Source organism: Erpetoichthys calabaricus, chromosome 17 (assembly GCF_900747795.2).
Source record: "Erpetoichthys calabaricus chromosome 17, fErpCal1.3, whole genome shotgun sequence".
NCBI lineage: Eukaryota > Metazoa > Chordata > Cladistia > Polypteriformes > Polypteridae > Erpetoichthys > Erpetoichthys calabaricus.
In genome coordinates this window covers 28,350,778-28,377,707 of record NC_041410.2, presented here as the reverse complement: position 1 = coordinate 28,377,707, position 26,930 = coordinate 28,350,778, and the positions used below count along the sequence as shown (strand labels likewise).

The 26,930-nt window shown below is 36.4% G+C and overlaps 1 protein-coding gene across 6 annotated transcripts in view; it reads left to right on the top strand.

Moving 5' to 3' along the window:
- Positions 1–26,930, top strand: part of lingo1a (leucine rich repeat and Ig domain containing 1a) — a 146,275-nt gene that overhangs the window by 105,891 nt on the left and 13,454 nt on the right. For 5 of the 6 annotated variants that reach the window (XM_051920861.1, XM_051920859.1, XM_028823309.2 and 2 more), the window contains one exon: positions 7,230–7,330. The gene's annotated coding sequence lies outside the window, so the exon portion shown is untranslated. Of the gene's footprint in view, positions 1–7,229; positions 7,331–15,734; positions 15,845–26,930 lie in introns of those variants that run through there. The other variant, XM_028823310.2, reaches the window with a different exon arrangement.

The following is a 26,930-nucleotide window of genomic DNA, read 5'->3' as shown; positions in this document are numbered from 1 at the left end:
TTTTCTCACACATATAAGTATTAAACCAACTTGCATTAAATATTGCACTAAAAAATATCAGGTTGACTACAAAATAATAAAAAGGTAATTACAAATCTGAATGTCAGTCTTCCACTGAGGATTGCTCTGGACATGATTCAATTCTGTTAAACTTAAATGCTTTCTCGTGAATTGTGTACAGGACTAATATAAAGGAGAGCTCAGAGAAAATAAAAGTCACACATTTTGCAATTCAAAGGAAGAAAGAATAAGTGATGTTGACTAATTATTCAGTAATCTACCAAGACAAAATATATTATTACTCAAAGTTCACCCTTGAGCATAAAATTAGAATGTTCACTTAATAAGTCACCTACATTTTCCTTAGTCATTGTGCCTCTGGTTAATCCTGCTCGGCAGGGGAGCGTTCTGTTAGCTTTCACTGAGCTCAAATTTATTTCATGAAGTAGCAACAAAAATACTTATCTGTGATGGAAGGAAAGCGGGTACCCCTTTTATTAGCTCTCAAAAAACAAGGGTCAGCAAGACCTTGATGTCACTCACTTCACCCCTTCAGACCTGAGTCTGTCTCCTCCAGTTAACCAGCAACTTTTAAACCCATCCCACTTTAGCATTTCAGTAATTGAGCTCATAAGAATCCATCTCAATATCTTGTGTGTACAACACGGATATTTTTCAGAAAATATATTACTTGTGGTCTCGTATTACTTGTGCCCATTGTTTGTGCAAGATTATAAAGACACTGCTTTTCGTGACTTTACAAGCTCCTAATAAGAAGAGATGAAGAAATGCTTACTTCAAAATTCTTCTTTAAATTTGAAGGCAAATTCTTGCAATGAGAAGTCAAGCAAAATGACACCTTTTATTGGCAAACTGAACAGATTACAATATGCAAGCTTTTGAGACAGCTCAGGCCCCTTCTTCAGGCAAGTTATAATCACAACTGTAAACTGATTACAAAAGTGTGAACTATAAAGTGCACATTCAGTTTCCATGTCTCAACAGTAAGTGGGAGGCATGGGAATGACCTTCCAGATGATCAGTGGAAGACACTAATGCACTTTTACTTTTGAATGATATACAGCATTCTATTGGCTCGGTCAAAGCAATGCTAAAGTATAACCTAAGCTGACAATGCACCTGATAGGTCTCTTTTATGAACTCAAAATGCTCCAACCTTCAAATCAATCATGAATATTACTATACAGGTACATGCACATTTTCTAACTTGTTCATTAATTGATTTGACCATTCTTTGTCAGCAATATGTGTTGCAGTTCTTAACTTCAATTATTATAATTTCTTTATGTTCATAGTTGTGAGAAAAAAATAAAGCACTTTAACATTGTTTGTTCATTACAAATATTGCAATTTTCTTTTTCACTTTAGTTATCTGTGAATAGATGTGACACTTAAGGGTAGATTTTTTCTTTCATATTCCTTCAAGGATTTGTCAAATGAAAAAAGGAGCCGCTAATCTTAAAACTGCAAGGTTCATGACTGGCACTCAGCATACCATCAGGTGTTAGAAAGTAGAGGGATGAAATGAAAAATGAGGGAATGATTAAAATGTTGGTAGTTGTAGAACAGTGTTCCTGACCATTTGTGTCCACAAACACTGAAAATCATTTTTTTATTGCACTTTGTTTTCCTGCGTCATGTAAGTGTGTGCTGAATACCTGTACTGTTCCTGAATTGTTGACCTGGATGCCTGAAGTAAAATCTTTGACATCCAAGATGGATTGACAGATCATGATTCTAGTTGAACAGAATTTGTTTGGATAGGCAGGGAGGAGGTTTTTCTTAAGGAAGAAAACAAACAAGTAGTCAAGGGGCAAAGCCAAGGTCTTTTACACAAGTTTATTTTGTAATCATTACCAAAAGTGTAATCCTAACTTAAACTAAAATTAAAGAACTGTAAACCAAAAATATCTTCATTAAAAGTTTTCTTTTTAATTATTTACTTGGCTACTAATTTCTAATGAATATTCCCCTAAGATTTTTCTCAATTCTCAATGTTTAATCAATCTTTTATAGTGTGACTGCCATGATATCACAGGTTACATATATGTGTACTGGGTACCTAGAAACCAAGTGCATCATAGAAAGCAGTCACACAGAAAACTGAAGCTTCTTAGAAATCTGAGAGTATAAAATGGTCGCCCCCCATAAAAACAAACATACAAAATGGTGATTAAATGATGTTGATTAAAAGAATAAAGAAATACCAATTAATAACTATAAAAAAGTTAAAGATAACAAAATGTTGTCCTAGTGACTTCTTTATAAATATAGCAGAGCCTGAGGTGGACTCAGGAAAAAAAACAATGACCTTAACAAACCAAACAAGTCTAATTTTTACTATTTTTCTAAATCTTGCAGGATCCAAATATAGTCCCCCACACAAGTCTTTGTAAAAAGTGATCCTATGTTACATTTTAATTTGTGATTTGTGCCACACAACATAATAGAAACATTAAAACTGTAAGTTTTTGCAAAAGCTGGGCTAGAAGCAATAGCTATTGTGAACCGAAGTGTCATGTAGAAACTCTCTCGAGTTGTTAAGAGAGAGGAGTACTGCTGAGGTCTCTGGCTTTGAAGTGCTGTTCATACAACACTGTAAACATTATGTAGTTAGTCTGATTCTGAATACATTGAGTCCAGTTTCATATTTTCTAGTGCTAAAGTCAGTCTTATTACACTGACTCATAATGGTTGAATACACTGAACATAATCCTTGACCAGTCTCAAAATAAACCACTCTTGGACACTGAATAAGTACTGCTCAGTTATAAACAAAAACAGTCTTTGATATTCTTAATTTAATCATCACGCAAGAAAGATATGATAATCATTCTGTCAAAAAGCTAATGTTTGAAATAATATTTAGAACATTTTTAAAAATAATTATTTTTAATAACAATTCAATAGCTCTGATTAAAAGCAACTGTTCACTATGAGATCATCACACCACATTTCAATATAAGGTATGATGAAGATGCCAACATTTTTTTAAATTAGTGGGTTTCTTAATTAGAGTTACATATTCTGCTGAAGAGGGCAACTGCAGCCTGACTGTCATTGTCATCTGTTGCTTACTGAGATAAATGAAGGTTTCTGGCTGGTATACGTTTTTCACAAGTCATCATATGTATAACTTCTCGGTTAGTCTTCCTATTTGTAGCAGAGGTTTTTTTTTTCATTTGAGCTTCATTAATGATTAATTTATTTTTTATTTTAAAATTACTTTTTTCAAGGACTTTAACATTTATTATACACTGCAGAGATAGAAATGCAGTATTTTCTATAGACTTGCACATACACAGCTTTATTTCATTAGCAAGATTTAGCTGCACCACATTTGCTTAATTTAAGGTTAGTTTCAAGCACTTAAAAAGGAAAATGTAGTATTTATACAGTCTATTTACAATTTGTGGAAATGGCTGCTACTGTATAGAAATTAATGTCTCCTCAGGGTATGTGACAAAAAAAGAAAGCCTAACTAAAAACAAAGTAAATTATATGTGGAAATACAAAAGGCTATATTCATATGTAGTACTATTTTATGCATTGTTTCATGGCACACAGATCCAGAAAATTCTGGGGTTATCTAAGCACGAACACAGTTATTTTCTTGATGTTAGCTTCAGTCAATCTTACTGATCCTAATCACAAATGCTGTTCATTAAATAAACTATCAGCACCTTACAATAAATGTGATTTCAGTTTAAAAAGATTATATTGTGGTGAATGACAATGCTTTGAAACATTCTTCACTTAATTTTTTCCAGCACAACTGGTGGTGCTCAAGGCTACTAGTATGCCACAATTAGTTCATGATATATGTTCTGGTAACAGGATTTTGTCTCAGAGGCCACTTGGCCAAAACGTCAAGTTAAATCTGTGAGGAGAAACATGCAATACACCTCCACTCTCCAGTGCCATGAGTCATTGTGTTGGCCATAGGAACTCATGGAGTTTCCAGATTACAGTAACTTTTTTCATAAGAGATATGTGGCCCAATGTTTTGTCCTTATGTTATAGTATACCAGCCTTTCATTGTGACATTTTATAGCAGTTCTTGCTTACCTGAATTGAAGACTTGCATATTGTCATGGATTTCTTTTAAAAAATGTTCTGAAGTCACTTTGCAAAGGGTTTGGTGTATATATACCACATTTATACTGTATGTATTAATTTTAATTCAAAAATCTATTCGAGAGCTGCAAATGAACTCTACATTCTACTTTAGCCACTCTGACTAGACAAAGAGATTCCAAAGGTTTTATAGACTTAGATATGAAGACAGCTAATGAGTAGTAAATCTTCTATAGACTGTGGAAAGATACTAGAAAAGTTATAAACTTAAAGAACACAGCTTATCACATGATCTGAACGATGCCATGTTTTAGGTGAAATTAAAGGAAATTCTTTCTTCTATAATATTAATTTCTGAATTTCTTTTAACCTCATAATACATTTTAAGTTGTATGAAGGCTGGCACTTCTGTATTTCTGTAGAAATATTAATGTGCATAAGACTCTGTGTGTTCCCAAAAGATTACGTGCAACATACATTCAGTGAGACAGGGAGAAGGTTAGTAATGGTGAAACTGATCTTACTTTTCCTTAAAAAGGTTTATCTTTACTCCTCCAGTATATACTCTCACCCATAGACAATATATCCATATGATTGGATTTTATAAATAATGCAAGATTTGGATTAGATTATTTATTTATAAAAGCCATTTAAAACAACAGAGGTTGCACCAAAGTGCTATACAAACAAGCATTAAAATAAACACAATACAAACAGTCATGCAAAAGCTGATTAATAAAACAACCAATCATAACATCCACCACAATTCCATCATACACAATGAAAGACAGAAGAAAACAAGTAGGTCTTAAGCTGACTTTTAAAAACCTCGATCGAGGATGAAGACCTGATGTGCAGAGGCAAGTCGTTCCAAAGCCTAGGAGCAACAACTGAGGAAGCTCTGTCTCCCCTAGACTTCAGCCGAGATCTTGGCACTACAAGGAGCAGTTGTCCAGATGACCTCAGTGCTCTTAGTGGCACATAGGGGTGAAGGAGGTCACAGATATATTTTGGAGCGAGACCATACGAGGCTTTAAAAACAAACAACAAGATTTTAAAATCAATGTGAAACCTCACCAGTAGCCAGTGGAGAGAGGCTAAAATGGGGGAGATGTGATCCCGTTTTCTCGACCCAATCAAAAATCTAGCTGCCGCATTCTGAACCAGCTGAAGGCGCGACAGAGCAGATTTTGGCAGACCCACATATGAGGAATTACAATAATCTAGTTGAGATGTAATCAAGGCATGAATGACTACTTCCAAGTCCTTCTGTGATAGAAATGATTTTAGTTTAGAAATTTGCCTCAGTTGGTAAAAACTAGACTTTACTACCATGGAGATTTGTTTTTCAAAACTTAGTGATGACTCAAAGATGATACCTAGGTGTCTGACATCATTATGAATTATTGCCGCCAAAGGTCCTAAGTGCATGCCGATTTCAACTGCAGATGTGGTAGGACCAAAAATAATGACTTCTGTTTTATTTTCGTTTAATTGCAAGAAATTTTGTGCCATCCAATATTTAATATCCTCAAAGCATTTCAACAGATGAAGTGATGTCAGAACTAACTTTGAGGTACAGCTGCGTATCACCAGCATAACAATGATACGCAACATCATGTTTGTAAAAAATGGCTCTCAAGGGGAGCAGATAAAGGGAAAATAGAAGGGGAGCCAGGATAGAACCTTGAGGGACGCCTTGTGTGAGCGGAGCTGGCTGAGAGAAATTCCCATCTATGTTAACAGACATAGATCTGCCTTTCAGGTAGGGCACAAACCAATTCAGTGCACAGCCTTGAATGCCTGCTTTATCCTCAAACCGTTTTAACAGAACTTCATGGTCCACTGTGTCAAATGCTGCACTGAGATCCAGCAAGATCAAGATTGCAAAAGAGCCAGAGTCCACAGTTAATAGAATATCATTTGTTACCTTTAGCAGAGCTGATTCAGTACTATGAAGTTTTTTAAACCAGACTGAAACACATGACATACATTGTTATCCTCCAGATATGAAATTAACTGCAAAGAAACAACTTTCTCCATAATTTTGGACAGAAATGGGAGCTTAGAAATAGGCCTATAGTTTGAAAGAGCTGTAGGATCAAGTGTGGGCCTCTTCAGCAAAGGCTGAACAATTGCTTGTTTAAAATGGTCTGGAATTATACTGGATTTTAGACAGTTGTTAATAATAGCCAACACAATTGGACTAAACTCTCTAAAAGTATCTATAAATAGACCTGCAGGTAAGATATCTAGTGGATAATTGGATGGGTTTCATATGCAGGATTATATCAGCTAACTGAGAAGAAGAAATAGGTTGAAAGGAAGTAAACTGGCTGTGCGCTGGCCTTAGAGTGACTCTTTGTCTTCCTATAGTAATCAACACTTGGAAGAGTAATTCTGGAACGAATGGCTTGAATTTTATTTATAAAATAATTATGAAAAAGCTCACAGGTCTCAGGCGTACTCTCAGGGAAGCTTCTGACAGGTGGGTTTAAGAGAGTGTTTGTGGTGCTAAACAGCCTCTTGATAGGACTTTCGATGAGTTCTAAGAATTTCATAAGAGACCTGCAGTTTGTCCTTTTTCTACCTCCGTTCAGCCTGCCTGCATTCCTGTCTGAGCACACGAGTGGCCTCATTTAGCCATGGTTGAACATTGGCTTTTTCCATGGCTCTCCTTAACTTTAAGGGTGCAACCAGATCCAGAGTATCCGTACAAGTGAGACAGAGAAGCTTAACTATATCAGTAATATTCTGACACACAGAGAGGGCTTCTAACACCAAGGGTAAATGACTGTCAGAGAAAATATCACAGAATTTCCACGCTGTGTCAGCATTTATACAGCGCGAAAAGTGCTGTGGTTTAGTGAGATTGATGGGCGGACACAAAAGCTTAATTTCAAAAACAACTGCAAAATGATCAGAAATGCTGACGTCAGAGATCTCCAGGTTATTTGCAGAAAGTCCAAGTGTTAGAACTAAGTCCACTGTTTGTGGGGTGTATTATTCTTTTATTTGTGTTTATCTACAGTATGTGGCTGCCACTAGCACTGAAACATTCATTAGGAAAAGCCCACTTTTGTTCCCATATGAGAAATGACATTTTTTTTTGCTTTGGTGCTTCTTTGTAGAAAATGATACAATGCTACTCCAGGAGCCTAATTGGAATGGGAGCTGCCAATAATACTGCAAGTGCTTACTGCTGATTTTGGATCAATACAGACATCTAAAGGTAGGAAACATCAGCTGCATTTTGTAATACTAAATGTTGGCAATATCGCTATGTGTTAAATCTTATGGTTGTTAATATTTCTCATTCTTGGATGAACTGGCATTGTTTTGATCCATCCTTAACTTGACGAATTTTCAGTATCTTTTTCTAATGCTTTTTTCATGTTTCCCCATTTTCTACCATGTTGATTTTTTGTTCTCTCAGAACTAATTTCTATTCATGTTCTCCCCATCTTTTACTTAATGCTGTAAAGATTTCATTCTGTGTTGCTTTTTTCAACATTTTCTATATTCTTATTTTGCTCCATATTCTTACAATTTTCACTGTAATCCTATCATTTCTTTCTCATTGAATAACAAATGTGATAAAGAAACTGGAATCCATGTATGACAGTTTCAGAGATAAACATGCTTGAATTATGTATTGTTCTGCTGATGTGTAATGCAGCTTACCCCAGCTATCTATATATATATAAAATTCTTTTCGCGTTTGAAACGGAAATTACGTATGAGCGTTTGAAACGGAAATTACGTATGACCACAGAGGAACAGGAAAAACATTCGTAATAAACCTGATTCTTGCCGAGAGAGCGAATGGTGACATAGCTCTGGCTGTAGCGTCATGGGGAATCACTTCTACATTATTAGATGGAGGCTATACAGCACATTCAGCATTGTAAGTACCATTAAACCTTGCTCACGACGAAAATCCAATTTGTAACATACGCAAGGGCTCCTGAAAGGCAAAAGTCTTGCAACATTCAAAGGTAATAGTTTGGGATGAGTGCACCATGGCACATAAAAGAGCTTATGAAGCCTTGAACCGAACAATGCAAGATTTTAGAAATCCTACCAAAATAATGGGAGGTACTGTCGTTTTACTCGCAGGAGATTTTCGTCAAACATTACCAGTTATTCCATGAGGGACACGAGCAGATGAACTCAGCGTGTGTTTAAAATCCATGCTTCTCCCACGGTCAGTTATATGTCGCGTGTTCTCTGGTAGGTACACCAAAAAATTTATACATTTATGCACATAATGGGCAAACAAAAAATGTAGTATACCCAATAGCACTGCAGTAGTACTCAATGTATCCTTACTTCTTAAATGTTAATGTTTTACTGTTTAATAATTTATACACTTCTTATATGTTGTTCAAATTCTTTTATCAAAATACCAGTAATGGCGCACTGCACGATAACGTGCAGTGAATACACTTGACTTGAGCATTCATAGTTTTCATCCTCTTTCTTTGTACGTTTAGTATTAGTTTGCTCAGAGGTTGATGCGCTTGCTGCTTCCTGAGCAGCTGTTCTTTACTCCACCCTAGCGGCCCGCTGCTTCTCTTTCGTCGGCATCTTTTCGCATTAAAACTGATTAAGTTAGTTTTTGTGTTGCAATTACTTAGTACGTTTTCTTTAACCTTTCACTTAATCTGGCACTTAAGTCTTCAATCTGCCTCAAGAATGATTAGCGAAGGTGGTAGGGAATGAGAACGGCGCCCGTATGCATCCGCGCATGGCCGCCCTGCTGCGCACTGCCGAGAGTTGATTCTACAATAAAATAAAATAAAGATAAAAAGAGTAATAAAATCATCACCCCGAAAGCGGATAGTAGACGCCACATAGTATATGTGTACCAAATTTCAAGTCAATAGGTGAAACGATTTGCGAGCTACAGGTGATTTAAAATCCTGGACAGACAAACGAACAGCCACGGTAGCGTATTATAGAAGATTTTACTGTTTAATAATTTATATTTATATGCAATATGCTTCTTATATATTCATATTCTCATATGATAATGATGTTAATAATGTTGTTTATATTGATTTCTATGTTATTGTAGGTGCTCTTTATTTGTTGAAAAATAAAATTGGCAATTAACAAACTTATTTTATAAATACTACATTTTATTTTTTTCCCTTTCACTCAGTGATCGAAGCCACTGGGTAATCAGCTAGTTTAAAAATAATTTTCTGGCAGCTGTTTTATTATTTTTCTCTTTTGTTTTTACATATGAAGCATGTGTGGAAACTTAAGAAAAAATAGATTTTTATCTACAGAAATTATCAAGTTCACTGATTTTACCTGTGTGTCACCAGTTGCCATACTTTGTGTATTATGGAAGTGGTATTTTATCTTTTGGATTGTACATTTCTCTAGTGGGGAACACAATGATAGTCACTGTGTGACTTGTTAATGAAAAGTGATATACAGTATGAAGTATTCAGCTGAATACAATCAGCCATTATTGAAAGTGTGAAATTTACAAAATGTTAATTTTAGTACTTGCAACAGATCCAGTATACAGTAATAGCAGAGCTAAAATTTTCTGCACTAATTGCAGTCACAGTATATTTAGTTTGTGATTGTAATATGAAAAATAGTCACATATCTATAGAACACTGAGAATCTGTATTTAGAATATAAACTTTAATTTCAACATTGCACTTTTATATCTTCGCCCTGGTCTTACTAGCAGACTTAGCCAAGTCGCTTCTTCAGGTAGTTTATGTATAGGGAAATGCAGTCCTGTTATTATTATTATTATTATTATTATTATGAATCCATACTTTCTTCCAGAAGGAAGCCTGCTTAATACAATCCCATGATGGTAATTAGCAAAATCCATCAATACATCACAGGGTACAACCACACTCAGTCTTACTGGGCAAGTTTAGAGCCACTAAGTACTATGAAACCAATCTCACTCCATAAATGACCTTATCTTTTTATTTCAGAAAACACATTTAATAACTACACAAACATGGCAGGTGGTAGAGATAGGTTTGATAATTGATATATAGCATCTTCATGAAATTATACAGTAAATGCAAAATAAGAAAAACATACCTGCATGCCTTACGTTTTTTATAAATATGTGTTGTTGTAGTTACCTACAATCAGTTAAGCAGCTTTTCTACTACCACCAGCTCCTTAAGGCCCCTGTTTTAGTTCCACTACTTTTTACTAATTTTTGCAAAGCCATTTGCTAAATATTGGAGTAGTTTTGATTTCTTTTCTATTATTAGAACCAGTCTTGACTTAAACTTATATGTCATTTTGATTATGGTCACTAAGCGATTTCAGTCTGTGTTATGTAGGTCAGGTCTGCCCTTGTAAATTTTATACTCTGTGTGTCCTTTTTAAACACCTACTTTCATTTATATTTGTTTTGTTTTGTGTAATGATTTTTGTATGGAAAATTGTGCATCAGCTGTACTGGAACAAAGATGAAGGTGTACACTATAAGACAATGTTCAGTGGAATTTGAAAGCTTAAATCCGTAATGAACGTCACAATATAGCTGATGATCAAAGAGATTGTTAAAAACATTTGCAGCATAAAAGCTTCCAACTAAAATAATAAGTCAGATAAGAGTATAAAAAAATAACAAGAAGGATAGTTAGCACCACTGTTATTTCTCACCATCTGCAGAGCATGTGCATATGCAAATATGAGCCATTTACATTTGACACGCTTAGTGTACAAGTAAAATATATATATATATATATTGTGATATAGGCGATTTATTGGCGCCGACCCGACACAGACTGACACCAGAGGCATGGGTAAAATAAACAAAGATTTATTTTTTTCTTCCCTAACACAGTCCCAAAAATAACCCATAGTAAATCACACCCCAAGTCACACTCTTCTCTTCTCTTCCTCCTGACTCTGGCGCCCTGAGTAGTGGCTGCAGTCTCCCTTTATAGCCCACCTGGAAGTGCTTCAGGTGGTAATTAACCTAAATTAGACTGCACTTCCGTGTGTGGCTGCGTTTCCGCCCACATGGGCTCAGGAAGCCTTGCAGCTCCCCCTGGAAGTAGCCACGAAGCCCAACCAGGATGATTTGTGTTGCATGGTACTAGCCCAGATGCCACCAAGTGTTCCGGGGGACGTAGTGTGCATCCCATAGCTGCTCCCCCGGATCCAGTGTAGAAGGGGCGTCCTGTGAATGGGTCCTGGCCGTGTGCCATTATATATATATATATATATATATATATATATATATATGAATGGAAGAGAAGGTCTGTGATACGGTTTGCATATTTGCAGCTGGAGATCCACGAAGAGAGAAAAAAGAATCACGTATCATAAAATAGTTTTTATTCCTGAGCTTTCAACCCCTATCAGGGGTCTTCATCAGAGGATAATGCTTAGACTTACAAGAATCAAAGGCAATATATAGTAACACATTAAGGGGGGGGGGGTGACTAAGTCCGTATGATCGGGGGGGGGGGGTTTGTATAGTTTATTTATTATGTACATGTTCTTCTTAAGTTGGCATATGCTGGATTTATGCCCAAGTGTCTGTTGATGGCGTTTTCATCTGATAGCCAAGACTCGGCCAACTCTCTGGCACTTTTAGTACTGGCCTTAAATTTTACTTTTACATTGTCCCAGTTGAATGTGTGTCCTGTCGATTTAGTATGTGCATAGATCAAAGATAGTGCGTCCTTTCTTCTGACGGCGTTGCGATGTTCCTGTACACGTGTTGAGATTCTTTTTGACATTTGTCCTATGTATACCGCTGAGCAAGAATTGCATGGAATACTATAAACTGCGTTTCGTGTTTCTGCAGTCGATTTCTTGTTTTTAGCATTAAACAGGACCGTGTGCAGATTGTTCGTGGGTTTGTGTGCTATTCTGATGCCCCATTTGGTCAGGATGCGCGCTGTGCCTTCTGACACATTGTGGTGATAAGGGAGTGAGTGCCAGGTGGGGTGGGGGTTCTGATTTAAGTCGATTGTTTGCTGATTCATCTGGCGTCTGCTGTGTAGGCTCCGATTAATGAATGTTTTTGAGTATCCGTTCGAGGTGAAAAGGTGGAAGAGATAGCGTGTCTCATTAATTTTTGTTGCCTTAGTATTACAATGAGTGTGGACTCGTTTGAATAGGGTTTTCACGCAGCTCCGTTTATGAGATACCTGATGGAGCTTGAGAGGTGCTGCAAAGAGGCGAAACTGGCCAAGGATAGGTGTGCCAAGCTTGTGGCATCATATTCAAAAAGACTTGAGGCTATAATTGCTGCCAAAGGTGCATCGACAAAGTATTGAGCAAAGGCTGTGAGTACTTATGTACATGGGATTTCTCAGTTTTTTTATTTTTAATAAATTTGCAAAAACCTCAAGTGAACTTCTTTCATATTGTCATTATGGGGTGTTGTGTGCAGAATTCTGAGGAAAAAAATGAATTTAAGCCATTTTGGAATAAGGCTGTAACATAACAAAATGTGGAAAAAGTGATGCGCTGTGAATACTTTCCGGATGCACTATATATATATATATATATATATATATATATATATATATATATATATATCATGGGTGGTAAAAAATAAGGCAGCAGACAAGAAAAAGGTATGGGGATAGTCACCCCATATACTGAAAAATCAGCAAAATAAAAAAAGCACGTTTTACAGATCAGAGTTCACAACTGAACTGAACTAACAGGGTGAGTCTGTTCTATAAATATGTTGGCTAGGAGGAAGAGGTGGAGTTAGGGAGGCCGGAACAGGAGCTGATGTGACAGGAAGGTGTATTCTGGATACTGGGAGTGATGTCATCAGGGTTGGCCGAAAGTGATGTTAGTGGGTGGTTCGGTGGTCATATTACTGAGAGACAGGGCCTTTGGCTGAGCTGCAGGGAAACAAGACGAGAGAAGATCAGTTGTGAGTGCCAACCCCCGGTTTGGCTGATAAATAGAACTATTTAAGCCTGTAAGCTGTCCCCCATGCGCACCTGTATGACAATATATATATATATATATATATATATATATATATATATATATATATATATATATATATTTTTATGGTTGAAATAGTTTTACTGTCAAATAATGCAAAGAGTACGCGACACGTGTTTCGCCCTAATTCTGGGCTCATCAGGCGTACACACTCTACTGCACTCCCTCTCGGGAATCGAACCTCGGACGTCAGCACCAGAGGCAAAGCCCCTAACGTTGCGCCACGGCGTGTGGTTCATTTATTTGACAGCATGTAGATCGGGGTAATTACATTCACGGCATTCGTAGTCTGTGTCACAATCTGATTGTATGGGTGGTTACCTACCAGGTAACGCTTGTGGTTGGCCAGCAAGTCTGCTAACATCCGCCACGGTGCCCTCAGTTGTGAGAAGCAGATCATAGAATGGTTGAAATAGTTTTACTGTCAAATAATGCAAAGAGTACGCAACATGTGTTTCGCCCTAATTCTGGGCTCATCGGGCGTACACACTCTACTGCACTCCCTCTCGGGAATCGAACCTCAGACGTCAGCGGCAAAGCCCCTAACGTTGCGCCACGGCGTGTGGTTCGTTTATTTGACAGCATGTAGATCGGGGTAATTACATTCACGGCATTCGTAGTCTGTCACAATCTGATTGTATGGGTGGTTACCTACCAGGTAACGCTTGTGGTTGGCCAGCAAGTATATATAATTTTTGTTTGTAATGGAAAAATACCTCTCAGTCTTGCTCAGATTCCTGCTTCTGATTCCTAGTACCAGGGCTTAAGTGGTACTAGTGGCTTCTAAGTGACGCAGTCTTTGCCTTCACTGCTTACAGCAAAGTATTCAAAGGTAGATCACCCTGTCCTCCGTTGTTGATTTTTCCAATAATATACTGCCTGCATATTGCAATAATAATGTAGGTTTCACCACCAACCATCCATAATTTTGCCCAGCAACGCATACGTTTTATGGAAAGAGCTAATACTTAATTCTTTTAAGTATTATATCAGAATCAATAAACAGATTTCTAAAAACTCACATGGAACCCATCCCTAGTTGGTAGCTAATGCTAAGTTGAGAGTATCATTCACTCACTCACTTAGATACTCATGAAGAAAACATTATTTCCTGTTTAGTTAAAAAGCTGAAATCTGGCAGAATGATACATCTAGGTCAGTAGGTATCTGCTAAGAAAGGACATATATACACAATATTAATATATCAATATTTAGGGTTTCCCCCACAATAGAAAAACTAAATACCCCAAAATTTCAAAAAGTCTTTGAAGGATTTGATTGAAATTTTGGTGACATTACAGTAAAAAGAAAATTAACCGATACGTGTTTTTTTTATTTGCTGACAATTTTTTTCTTTGTCGATAGTAATTAATATTTGATAACTTACATACATGGTCCTACAGTGAGTGCATACTTTATACAAATAAAGAATGCAGCAGAAGTGATTGACGGGCCACGCAAATAGCACCAGTAAGCAATAGGGTGGATGGGTGACTAAAGGCAAGGTGGTGTCCTGGACAGATTGCAATTTCAGTGAAGCTTAATGAAGAAGGAAACCTCCATGGCTAGCAAGAGCTGTTTTTTGATGTTGTCTGGCGGCATTCTTAGCTGTGTACTAGCCTTCGTCTTTGTTATCCGTTCTGCTCTGTCAACCCCATACCCTCCTCCCAAAACGCTGTGCTGCAAACTCAAAACGAGAGATGTCAGCCTTAGATATTGGTGCTTGAATTTTTAATAGAGAAGCCACAGAAATTGTGTCATAATGATTAAATCAGCTGCTCTGTGCTGCTCACCCTTAATGTTAATACATACTAGTGCAACATGTACGATTGTGGCACTTATGTATATCCACTTTAAGCACTGCTCTGCATATACAGAGGCACTCATATAATGGGGCTAACTATGTGTTAAATGATAAACACATTTTTAGGAGGTTGATCTCAGACAACATCTTTTAAAAAGTATGAATATGTTTCTTTTCTGTTTCCAGCAGCTTTCAGAATAATTGAGAAATACAAATAATGCTAAACCTTTATCATCTGACACATTTTAGATGTTTAACTACCAAAATCAAGAGAATTATCCATAATATGGAAATATTTTGTTTTGAAAAGTGTACTGTGCAAAATGTTAGAAATCAGCATTTTAATTAAAGAAAGTTGTCCTCTACTAGGACAAATTTGATAAAACAGAATCCAGGCAGGAGACAATTTGTCCATTGCGTCCTTTATTTACTCTTATAGCATATGCTGTAGAGCAGGCATGTCAAACACGCGGTCCGCAACAGAAATCTGTGCAGCCCACATGACAGATCCTAGTTAGCACTAAACTTGTACAAAATTATTACTATCGTTTGTGATTGAATCATTCTGCATCTTCGGTATTACTTATTGACTTTTGTTACTTCCGCCTTCTGACAAAAGCGCGTTTTCCCATGGCATTATGGTACCGGAAACGTCATCTGCTAGTATAGTTGCAGCTGCGGCATCAGATCCTTGATACCTGATGCATGACACTGGCCCCCCCCCCTTCACGAGCTTTGACCAAAGTTAATGAGCAGCGACGTCGCAACTAAAGTGCTAGGCGCAGCAGCCTAGCAGGCTATACTACTGGCTGGGCTGCTGAGACTGGCCATCACGAGTAGTAATAACTTGCATATTTTCACTTTTTTTGCTCTAGTTTCATGTAATTTTGTGCTAGTATTGTAACGAACAGTTAGTGCAGAGTACAGCTTAAGATCTGAAGTGGACGCGAGAAGTTGGTGAGTTGTTTATTAACAAATGTTTGTGATTTTGAGTTTGTAAAATTAGTGTAGGTCAGGGGGCTTTTTGCATATCGGCTTATTTTACAATATAAACTTTGAAGTAAACTTAGTAAAATAAAATTTGATTTTTGGAGGATTTGTTTTCAACTTGGATTACTGAGCAATGAATTCAGTGAGCGTTTTCGTGATTTCAGTTCACACGAACAGGACTTTGCGCTGTTTATGTCATCATACATTTACAACGTTGAGAATGCGCCTGAGAGTATCCAAATGGAATTGATTGAACTGCAGTCAGATTCTATTCTGAAGGCAAAATACAACAAAGTTGGTATGCCAGGCTTGTATGCTTACCTGACACCCTTGTTTGCGCAGATCCGTAAGTTGACATCGAGAGTACTGTCTATGTTCGGATTACTTACCTTTGTGAGCAATTGATTTTGTTAATGAAAGCTGCCAAAGCCCCACATCGCTCAAGACTTACTGTCGAACTCCTTTCATCCCTCATAAAAGTTGCAGCTGCACAAGATTTCAAGCCTGATATTGACGAACTGGTTACTAACAAGAGATGCCAAGTGTCGGGACAAAAGAAATAGATCTCAGACTGCAAGACTCCTATATAAGGACCAGGCTAAGAGGCTAAGACTCTAAGTGTACGCTGTTGTATGGAAATTGTATGGAAATAAATTGCTTTTCTTTAAACTTTAAGTGTTACATCTTTAAAGTTTTCAGTATTGGAAAGAAAGCTGCAGTAACTTTGTATAATAGTATAATAATATTTTTTACAGTGTGGCCCGCTCACTCACGTATGGCAGTCGAAGCGGCCCACCAATAGTAGTGAGTTTGACATGCCTGCTGTAGAAGGAGCATCCTTCATAGCAGTCTGTTACAGAACGATCAAAAAGTAAAGTCTGTTTTATTAATAATTGAATTTAAATAGCAGTTCCAATCAATGCATACATTTAGTTTGATTAGTTCATTGTCTAACACTCAAATGACTTATTGAAACAAAAGTAAAAAAAAAAAATCATACTCTTGTTCTTATATCTTTAGGGCTACCTATTATCCTTGAAATTTCTGTGTATGTGACAACTGTCCCATCTTGTTGTTTACAGGACATCTGCTGATTTCTTAGTCATCTCCTAGTATATTTTTTATATGACATTAACCTTCCTCTGGTACATCCTTATCTTTTGTTATTTACTTGACTATTATTTGGTTTCCCGATATGCTTGAAAAGGTTTCTGATATTTATTAACCCTTTATACTACTTCCTAAAATTATTCTCTCACAACAGCCATTTAAAATTCATTCACATAATAAGTCAAGGTGAACCCACAATTCAGTGTATATTGCTTTGGATCTAAACCCTCCAAAACTTTGTTAACAGTACAAGATACAGATTAATGCACTACATTCAAATGTGATTGAGGCTACCATTTATGCAGGGTGCACTAGAGGGTGAGCTGTATTTATAACATAAATACACATTATTCCTAACTAATTACCTATTTCAATTCAAAAGAATACAGTATCCTAGAAAATTTATACTTTGCGGTGACCATCAACAAAAGCCAGGATCAGTTACTAGGAAGAGCAGGAATTGATTTGCAGCAGGAATGCTTTACTCATGACCAATTGAGCCAATTGTATCTAGAATATTCCAGAGTAATGAGCTCCATTGAACTAATACTATTAGCCCCTGATTAAAAAAAAATAACAAATATATACAGAAAAGTACCCAATCACTTACCTTACACTTATGACACATCTGATTAACTATAACCAAAGCTCATCGTCTAAGGAAATTTCCCAGGCAAAGCCAGGTAGCCAAGCTAGTTCTATTTGAATGTCTAGTTGTATAAAAGCCATGCAAAATGATCTAAAATCATGATGATCCTATCTAAATTATAATCTTTTAACTTTTTAAACATCTAATTGTAAGAAGTAAAATGCATCCTGTTCTCACTGTTTTGCCAAAAGTAGGCTATTATTTTCCCAATTACAGGCTACTATAATAGCAAAAGTCGTCTTCCTGGACTGCTGATAATAGAGCAATAATGTTCCACTTTGTATTACTTTGAAAAGAACTATTAGATGGTGAAGATCTTTTGTGTTTCCAAAGGTGCTCAATAAATTTGCAAAGATGTAGCTGGAACAGGCAAAAGGGAACCAAGTAGTTAATGTCATCCCTAAATGTTTTGGGTCTAATCCTGGGCTTATTTCTGACTGTGTAAATTGATAAATATGTCACATATACTTTTTAATTGACTTATCCCATGCCAAGTAGAATTTAAGGAAGACAATATTTGAATCTACAACTTAATTTTATTAAGTTTATAAGAAGTTATGGGAAAGAGTGGTGGAAGCTAGTTTAAGAAGGGAGGTGATGATTAGTGAGCAGCAGTATAGTTTCATGCCAAGAAAGAGCACCGCAGATGTGATGTTTGCTCTGAGGGTGTTGATGGAGAAGTATAGAGAAAGCCAGAAGGAGTTGCATTGCATCATTGTGGACCTGGTGAAAGCATATGACAGGGTGCCTTGAGAGGAGTTGTGGTATTGTATGAGGAAGTTGGGAGTGGCAGAGAAGTATGTAAGAATTGTACAGGATTCATTCATCGTGGATGTGGAATTACATTAGGGATCATCTCTGAGCCCTTTCTTATTTGCAATGTTGATGGACAGGTTAACAGACAAGATTAGACAGGAGTCCCCATGGACTATGATTTTTGCTGATGACATTGTTATCTGTAGCGAGAGTAGGGAGCAGGTTGAGGAGACCCTGGAGAGGTGGAGATATGCCCTAGAGAGGAGAGGAATGAAGGTCAGTAGATAGAAGACAGAATACATGTGCATAAATGAGAGGGAGGTCAGTAGAATGGTGAGGATACAGGGAGTAGAGTTGGTGAAGGTGAATGAGTTTAACAGTACAGAAAATTTGGAAGAGTGTCAGGAGTAATTTGTGACAGATGCATATCAGCAAGAGTGAAAGGGAAGGTGTATAGGACGGTAATGACACCAGCTATGTTATATGAATTGGAGACAGTGGCACTGACCAGAAAGCAGGAGACAGAGCTGGAGGTGACAGAGTTAAAGATGCTAAGATTTGCATTGGGTGTGACAAGGAAATGAGTACATTTGAGTGTCAGCTCAGGTTGGAAGGTTGGAGACAAAGTCAGAGAGGCGAGATTGTGTTGGTTTGGACATGTACAGAGTAGAGATGCTGGGTATATTGGAAAAAGGATGTTAAAGATAGAGTTGACAGGCAAGAGGAAAAGAGGAAAGCCTTAGAGAACGTTTATGGATGTGGTAAGAGAGGACATGCAGGTGATGGGTATAACGGAGCAAGATGCAGAAGACAGGAAGATATGGAAAAAGATGATCCACTATGGCAACCCCTAACGGGAGCAGCCAGAAGAAGAAGAAAATGTTTACAAGAATCTTATTGTAATGTCATGTTCCCAGTTATTATACAGTTTTGATATAATTCCTTGATAGCTATTGTAACTTTGTTATAAATCAGATAAAAGACGAGGTAGGAAATTGAACTATGTTGCCTTCTAGTAAATTTTCTGACTCTCATGTTGTGAAAAAGTATCTTTATGAGCATATACAGCATATACCATTTATACTGTATGTTTGAGTAACTCTTTAACCCTTTCTCAGATAAATATCAGATATTGTATTTGTTAGTGTAAACCTTTAGTATTTCATAATGAATTGTTAACCTAACTCTTCTTTATTTACTGTCAGTCTGACAGCATTCTCTTAAGTTTCCAAAGTATCTTTCTTCCAGCGTATTACAGCTGTGGTCAGTTTTGTAACAGGCTTTTCAGGAGCTACAACGTCTTCCACTACCTTCAGTTTTGCATTAAAATTGTCAATTCTAGTATTTATGTTGTTGGTGGCATTAGAGTAGATACTAGAGTAGGACTGATTATTTATAATAATAGAAAAGGTAGAGGCAGCTGTGGCATCAAAAATATCTTTGTAAGTTGCATTGTTACATTACAGAAAACACAGTAATGATTGGATATGTTAACATCCACTAACTGTGTCACATCCATTCTATTACCCCGTGAGATGATCAAGTCTAATCTCTGGCCTCCTGTATGTGTAAACTGAGTGATACGTTGAGTATGGTCAAAAACTTTTAAAAGTTCAAAAAAGTCTGTAGCTATCAGATAACAGTGATTATCTAAATGAAACTTGAAGTCACTTGCTATTAGAAAATTATCACAACTAGTTATTACAATGGATATTCCATCCATCCATTTTCCAACCCGCTGAATCCGAACACAGGGTCACGGGGGTCTGCTGGAGCCAATCCCAGCCAACACAGGGCACAAGGCAGGGAACCAATCCTGGGCAGGGTGACAATGGATATTAAATCCAAAAATTAATTAAGAAATGAGGCATTATATTTTGGCATTTGATACATATTTAGAAAAAGAGAATGTGGTTCTCCTGTGATAGTGATGACAAAATACTCAAAAAATGCAAAATGTCTAAGACTTGCATTCTTACATTCTTTAGGAACAAGGCGGCTGCACAGAAACTGTCGTAGAACTAGTGATACTTATTAAGGTACTGATATTAACACTAAAATGCCTGTGCTCTGTAGTGAATCTGTAGTTCATAATTATAGACACTTATTGCATATTTACCCTATTTTTATTTGAGGTCATGACTGTTATTATGAATTATGGAAGGTAGTCAGGAATGTTGTATTATTTATCTACAAAGAGCAAGCATTGACTCAATTGCATTCAATTTTTAGGTTTTTTGTTTAGAAAAAGTCACTGGTGATTTTCTACCTTCATCTGCAGTAAGAACTGTGTAAGTCACTACTTCTGATGTGTCACCTTCCCACATGTGTTCTGTACATGTGTATTTCAGGTCAGCATTTTGGGATAAAAGTGAGGTTGTTGTTGTGAGAATAAAATGCAAATTTAACAAGAAGAATTTGGCAACAGTTAATATTTAAACTATGGTAGAGAGTACATGTTTGCCTGTCCATCAGTTTGACAGCTTTTAAACTAATATGCACTTCTTTGAAATTAGACAGGAAAATAGAATGTCCAAAAAAACATCAAACTCACACCATTTGAGTTGTGAGGTATAAACCACAAGTAAGGAGTAATGTACTTTATAAACCTTCCAGTGCCTCTTCACCCCCTGTCACACTACACTACTTTTCCAGCAATTTTTAGTTTCATTTACACAATCTTAGCATGGCAGAGGCAGATGTTGCGTATTCCAATGACAACTAGTTTTATAGTCTGACATTTTCAGCAGCTCAATCATATAAGTCTGTGACTCAACAAAACCAAATCAAACCTGTTATAAGTCTTAGGGATGTGAGAACTAATAACCAATGAGAACTCACCCATAAATACAATACGTAGAATGTGTTCTGTCTACCTAATGTCTTGTGTTTGTTGTACCACAACAGTACTGAAATAGGAAAGTGAAAGGGCAGAAATTGTGGCTATACTTGCCATGAATGTGAAGCCTTCGTATAAGCACCACTACTGACAGACAACACATTATTTGGTGTCAGAACAAGGCAGGCTCACAAAATTTTGAAAATGTTAAATTGTGCTGAAAAGTCTGCCAGGGGTAATATAGTCGTGCAATCTGACATCCTTAAAGGGAAGATATTCAGCAACTTCAGATGTGTACATCATTCTCCTTGATGTATTATGAATGTCAGGAAGAAAAAGGAAAAGGCAGTTTGAAAGATTACAAGATGAAGTTACATAAAAATAAATTGTATAATATAAGAATATAAATAAATACTTTACCATTATGAGCTTTAACGTTCAGGTCGTTTACTAATCCTGGACCAGTACAGACACTGAGAAGCTGAAGACAACTCCCTACTGTCTGTCTGCGGTAAGTCACTACACATAGGAATATTCTCCTTAGATGCACTAGTCTCAGTTCCTTATGCACAATCCAGACCATCACTCTCCTGATAAAGTTCCTCTTCTGTGACTTGAGTTCTCAACTGATTACCATCTCTCCTATACCAATGTCCTTCCTTTTTACTTTGAAGGATACTGGTCCTGTTTGATCTACTATTACCTGAGGGATCCTTGTACTACCTCACAACATTGTATTTTGCATATAGACCAGGTCAGCCATTCAAAAAGATCTTTTGATCACCCTTTGGTCATAGTTAAACTTCGGCAAATACTGCTTCTTGCGAACAGCAATTGCTTTGTCTGGGTAAATGAGGTCTAGATGAGTACGCACATGTCTGTTTAGAAACAAGTCTTTAGGCAATTGACCTGTAGAGTGATACTGCATTAGTCTTCTATGTCAAGTGCAGTGCCTGTCAGCTTTTTCATTCCACTCTTAAATGTCTGCACATATCTGTCTGCAAGTTCATTTGTTGCTGGGTGACCAGGGGTGCTGGTGGAGTGGAGAATGCCATTTTGCTTCGTAAAGATTTTAAATTCCTCTGACATAAATTGTGTACCACTGTCTGTTACAATGTGTTCAGGAAGGCCATATAATGAAAACAACCTTTTTTAACCTTGAGATGGTGGCAGTCATTGCTCTACCTGACAAAATTCACATATTTTGCAAATCTACTCAACATCTCCATCAACCTTTGGCCACCATACATACTTTCATATGAGGATTTTCATTTTGACTATTCCTTGATTTCCAGTATATGGTTCCTTAAGCACAGTCTTTTGGAGTTTCTCTGGTATCACCACTCTGGTTCTCCAAAGTTCATAGCCTAGCTGAACTAAAAGTTCAAATCTATGTGGGTGGAAGGCTTTTAGACTCTCATCCACCACATATGGTCTTCCTTCATAACATACTTCAGTGTTTTAGACAGTACATTGTTTGTGTTTATTGCTTTTGTTACCTTATCAGCATCAAGGTGTGTCTGCTCAAAATGATCAACTAACATTGCATGAATAGTCTCACGCATTGCTTTTGTCCCCAAATTCCTTGTTTCTGGCAAAGGAGCTCTCGAAAGTACATTTTCATGTTTACCAACACCATATCAATGTTCTTTAAATTCTCCTTCTAAGTATTCCCTGTAACAAGCAAATCATCAAGACAGACCACTACATTCAGGTCTTTAATAAGATTTTCCATGATTCTTTGGAAAGTGGAAGGTGCTGAACTAACCCCATATGATAGCCTGTTACAGAAATATAATCCTTGGTGTATTTTAATGGTCACCAGCTGCTTAGATTCTTTATCACAAAAACTTACTGGTATGCAAAGGCTAGGTAGATCTTTGAAAACACAGTGCCTCCGTAGGTTTTTCAGTTTCACTAATCTGGACAGTGGGTATGTCTCTGTGGTGGCAGCTTGAGTATTGATAATTTATAAACTCCAAACAAAAGGCAAGAGTTGATTCTGACAATGAATTATGGTAATGCAACAACTCACCCAGTGTTGCTCCAAACTCACAGTTCACAGCATACTGTCTTGTATCTGCAGTATATTGTGTTACAGACTTGTTCACTGTCTGATAGCAGTGGTTTAAACAAAATATTTCAGCAATAAGGAAGAGTTTAGGCTCGAAATGCCTGTTTAATATCTCTACAATCTCGATAAGGTTTTATGTTTCTGCTTTTATACCTGTACTACATTTTCAGAAGACAATATGTAGCAGCTCCCATTGCACGTAGCAGAGTAGCCACATGCTATTCCTCTTCAATGTTGTTAACCACAAAGAAGTGCTATGTACACAGACCACAACCGTACTTGATGCAAATTCACCTATCACACTTATCTGAGTTATTTTGAAAACTTTTTTTCTAATTTCTCCTCGTCTCCAATATTTTCTTAATGTGATATATTAAACAAAAGACAATAGGCAGCTGTAGCCATTCTACAGTTCTCTCTTTAATGGTTGAAACTGGAACACCTATAAGGTTTTTCATGAGATTACAAAAGTTACTACGGTACAGGGAAAAGGCCAAAAATGTTTAGTGCAACACAGATATGTTGCTTAGTTTATTTCACGCATAAATTTAATTACAGTGTAAAGAAAAAAATACACAAGCGAAAAAAAAAGTGCATAGCTGTGTTTCCTTTACCATTGTATTGGGATGCTCTGATTGTCCAATTTTCACAAAAAATAGACTCGAGCAGTAATCTGTAAAAAGGCTGATTACAAAAAACAATATTTTCATCCCCTCCTTTTCTCAGCTTTACAGTAATTTAGTTGCAGTACTCCTTTACGCAATGCATTACAGTAGTTGAAACAGTGTGCGTCTTTTTTTTTTAGTCATTTGTAGCAAACTTCCTGCAGTGTAAACAAAGAGCAGCAAGTGGAAGCCTGTTTTATCAGTGAATGAAAGGCGATTGGTATATTAGCCTTTATGTTAAAGAAAGTGGAGTAATAAACTGAAAAAAAGTAAGCGGGGAAGTCATCCTGTGCAATTAGACAAATGGCAAGAAAAGCTATTTTAATGAATTCAAACCTTTTTATTTTGTCCTTTAAATTAAAACAGACACTGCTTGAGTTTGGAGAGTGAGCTTGTTTAAAACACAGCAGCTTACACTTTTAATTTGATAAAGAAAAGATAAGGATGAATTTGAAATTGCTGATTAGTAAACAAGAAGCTTTTTTTTAAAGATTTGTACTGTGTTTATTATTTGTGGATGTATACCAGCCAGCATACACAAATTTTGGTAAGAAGCAAGTAATACTTTAAAATGGTAATCCATATTTTATAATTACACCTCAAGAATTATGAATGTCTAGTTGTTACACTGAAGAAAAAACACACCTGTATAAATATAGTAAATGTATGTTTTAACAGCAAACAGCTGTAGTGCAATTAATAATTTAAAATGATTAAAACGTATAAGTGTATGTATATTTACATTTAAACAGTATCAGTTTAACAGTACAGAAGTTGCCAATATCAATTAGTTGATTAATTAATGAATGTATTTTAAGGAAATTGTATTTATTTTAGTATTTTATGGTCACTGAACAATAAGCCTGCAGAATTTAATTTTGTTAATAAACAATCATCAGTTAACAACACCTGTGGTCTATAGTTTAATTGTGAAAATATACTTTAATGTATGACATAAGACTTCTATTTGTCTGGTTATACAGTAGTGTAAAAAGTTTTTAAAGGGATAAAGAAAAAAAAATCAGAATTAACATCGGAATGTAACATGAAATCAATGATCTGTATCAGCCTTAAAAAACCTGATTGGTACACCCCTAATTTTAAAGTTAACACTTTGCTGTTAAGTACTTGTATAAAAATAAAAATATTTAATTAAATTTGTATGTGTCTGTCTTTGAAGATAACATTGCTTGTTGAGAAATCAGCTACTAAAACCATTTGGTTTTTGGTCTTAATCCAAATAGTATTCACTTCAGACTTGCCCAAGATACCATTTCACTGACTGACCGATTCATCAGATGGTTTTGAATGTGTGACATAAAGTGCTAATAGATTTCTCATGTTGTTTTTGTTTAAGAGAAAAAATCAATGCCTTATGCATTTTCAAGAAGAATCTTGCACAGCATTTTAAAAGAAATATGTTCATTAAAAAAAAACAAAAAGATGCTTTGTTTCTTCAAAAAAGCCCTTTTGTTTTCTGTTAATTTCCTCTTTGTTGAGAAATAGCATGTAATTGGGACAGTTATCCACCTTATGTACTGTATTATCACTGTATCCCCTTATTTTTTCAGCCTTCAATGCAGCTTATATACAGTACACCCCCAAATTTCGCGGGGGTTACATTCCTAGAGCACCCGCAAATTGTGAAAAACTGCAAATTTTGGATATGGTTAAAAAAAATGCCTATTTTTATAGTTTAAACCCTAAATATGCCCCCAAGAGACTTTAATTTAATTTCAAACTCAGTTTAATACATTACCTAAAATAAGAATGTAAAGGTAAATCCGTATACTGCACAGTAGTGTACTGATATATCTCTCGCAGTGCTAGAATGTAAAATACCAATGTTACCGCAATATGTACTTTAATTCATGCAAGCGCGTTTTCATTGCCAGAAGACTTAGAAGGTGCAGGGAGTTTCAACGGCATCTTGGGGCTTTAAGCCTTAAACTGCCACATACTTGGGGGTTAATGCATCCCTGGACGCCAAATACTTTTTTGCTGCACTTTAAGTAAACGTCACAATTTACAAAGAATAAGTGAAATTTTAATGGAACACATTTTTTTCATGCAAAGAGCATCACAACTACTGCAACACTGATCATTTTATACACTGCTAATGAACTGTAAGTTGACTGTAAGTTGAACTGTAAGTTGCAGTTTCAAATTCTATTGGCTACTTTCACAATCCCAACCTGCAGTTCTCCTCTACAGTTGCTTCCTGTTCTCTCTACAGTACAGTATTTCCACGAAAAAAGCCATAAAAAGTGCGGTGGATATTTGCAGTTTCCTCTAACAATTATTAGATAGGTTCTAAAGAAAAATCCGCGAATGACTGAGGCCACGAACTCTGAACCGTGACTTCGCAGGGGTCTACTGTATAGTAAATAATTGGGAATTGCCCTATAAAGCTCAGACTATAAACCTTTTAATTTACATGGCACCTTTATTGTTGGGTAGTATAGTTGCTTATAATTAAGACACACACACATAAAAATACTCAAAAATTATTGTTTTTTTTTTTCACAACACTTACTGCATTATTTCCAAAATCCATCGGTTGCTTGCAGTTATCACAGTTATAGTGAACACATGATTTGTCTTCCTAGACATGTATAAATTAATTAAGGGCATGTGTAGCAGACAGTCTTGGGGCAAAATATATTCTTACAGCTCTGGGCATACATAGGATGTGCAGAATATACAAAGACATCTATCAGGCTGTAATTTGAAACCAGTCTTTTGGAAATATGAGGCAGCAGCGCTAACCACTTCACAAACCAAATTTCCATGATCAATCAGTCAATATTTTTTATTCTTGTAGCTGTATTTATAAACTAATTACAGTTAAAAGTATTATTTTTTCCTCAGGTGACACATGTTGTTATGTGTTGCTTTAGGTTTGCTATTTATTGTTAATGTCAGTCTAATCATTCATTCATCCATCTATCTATCCATCT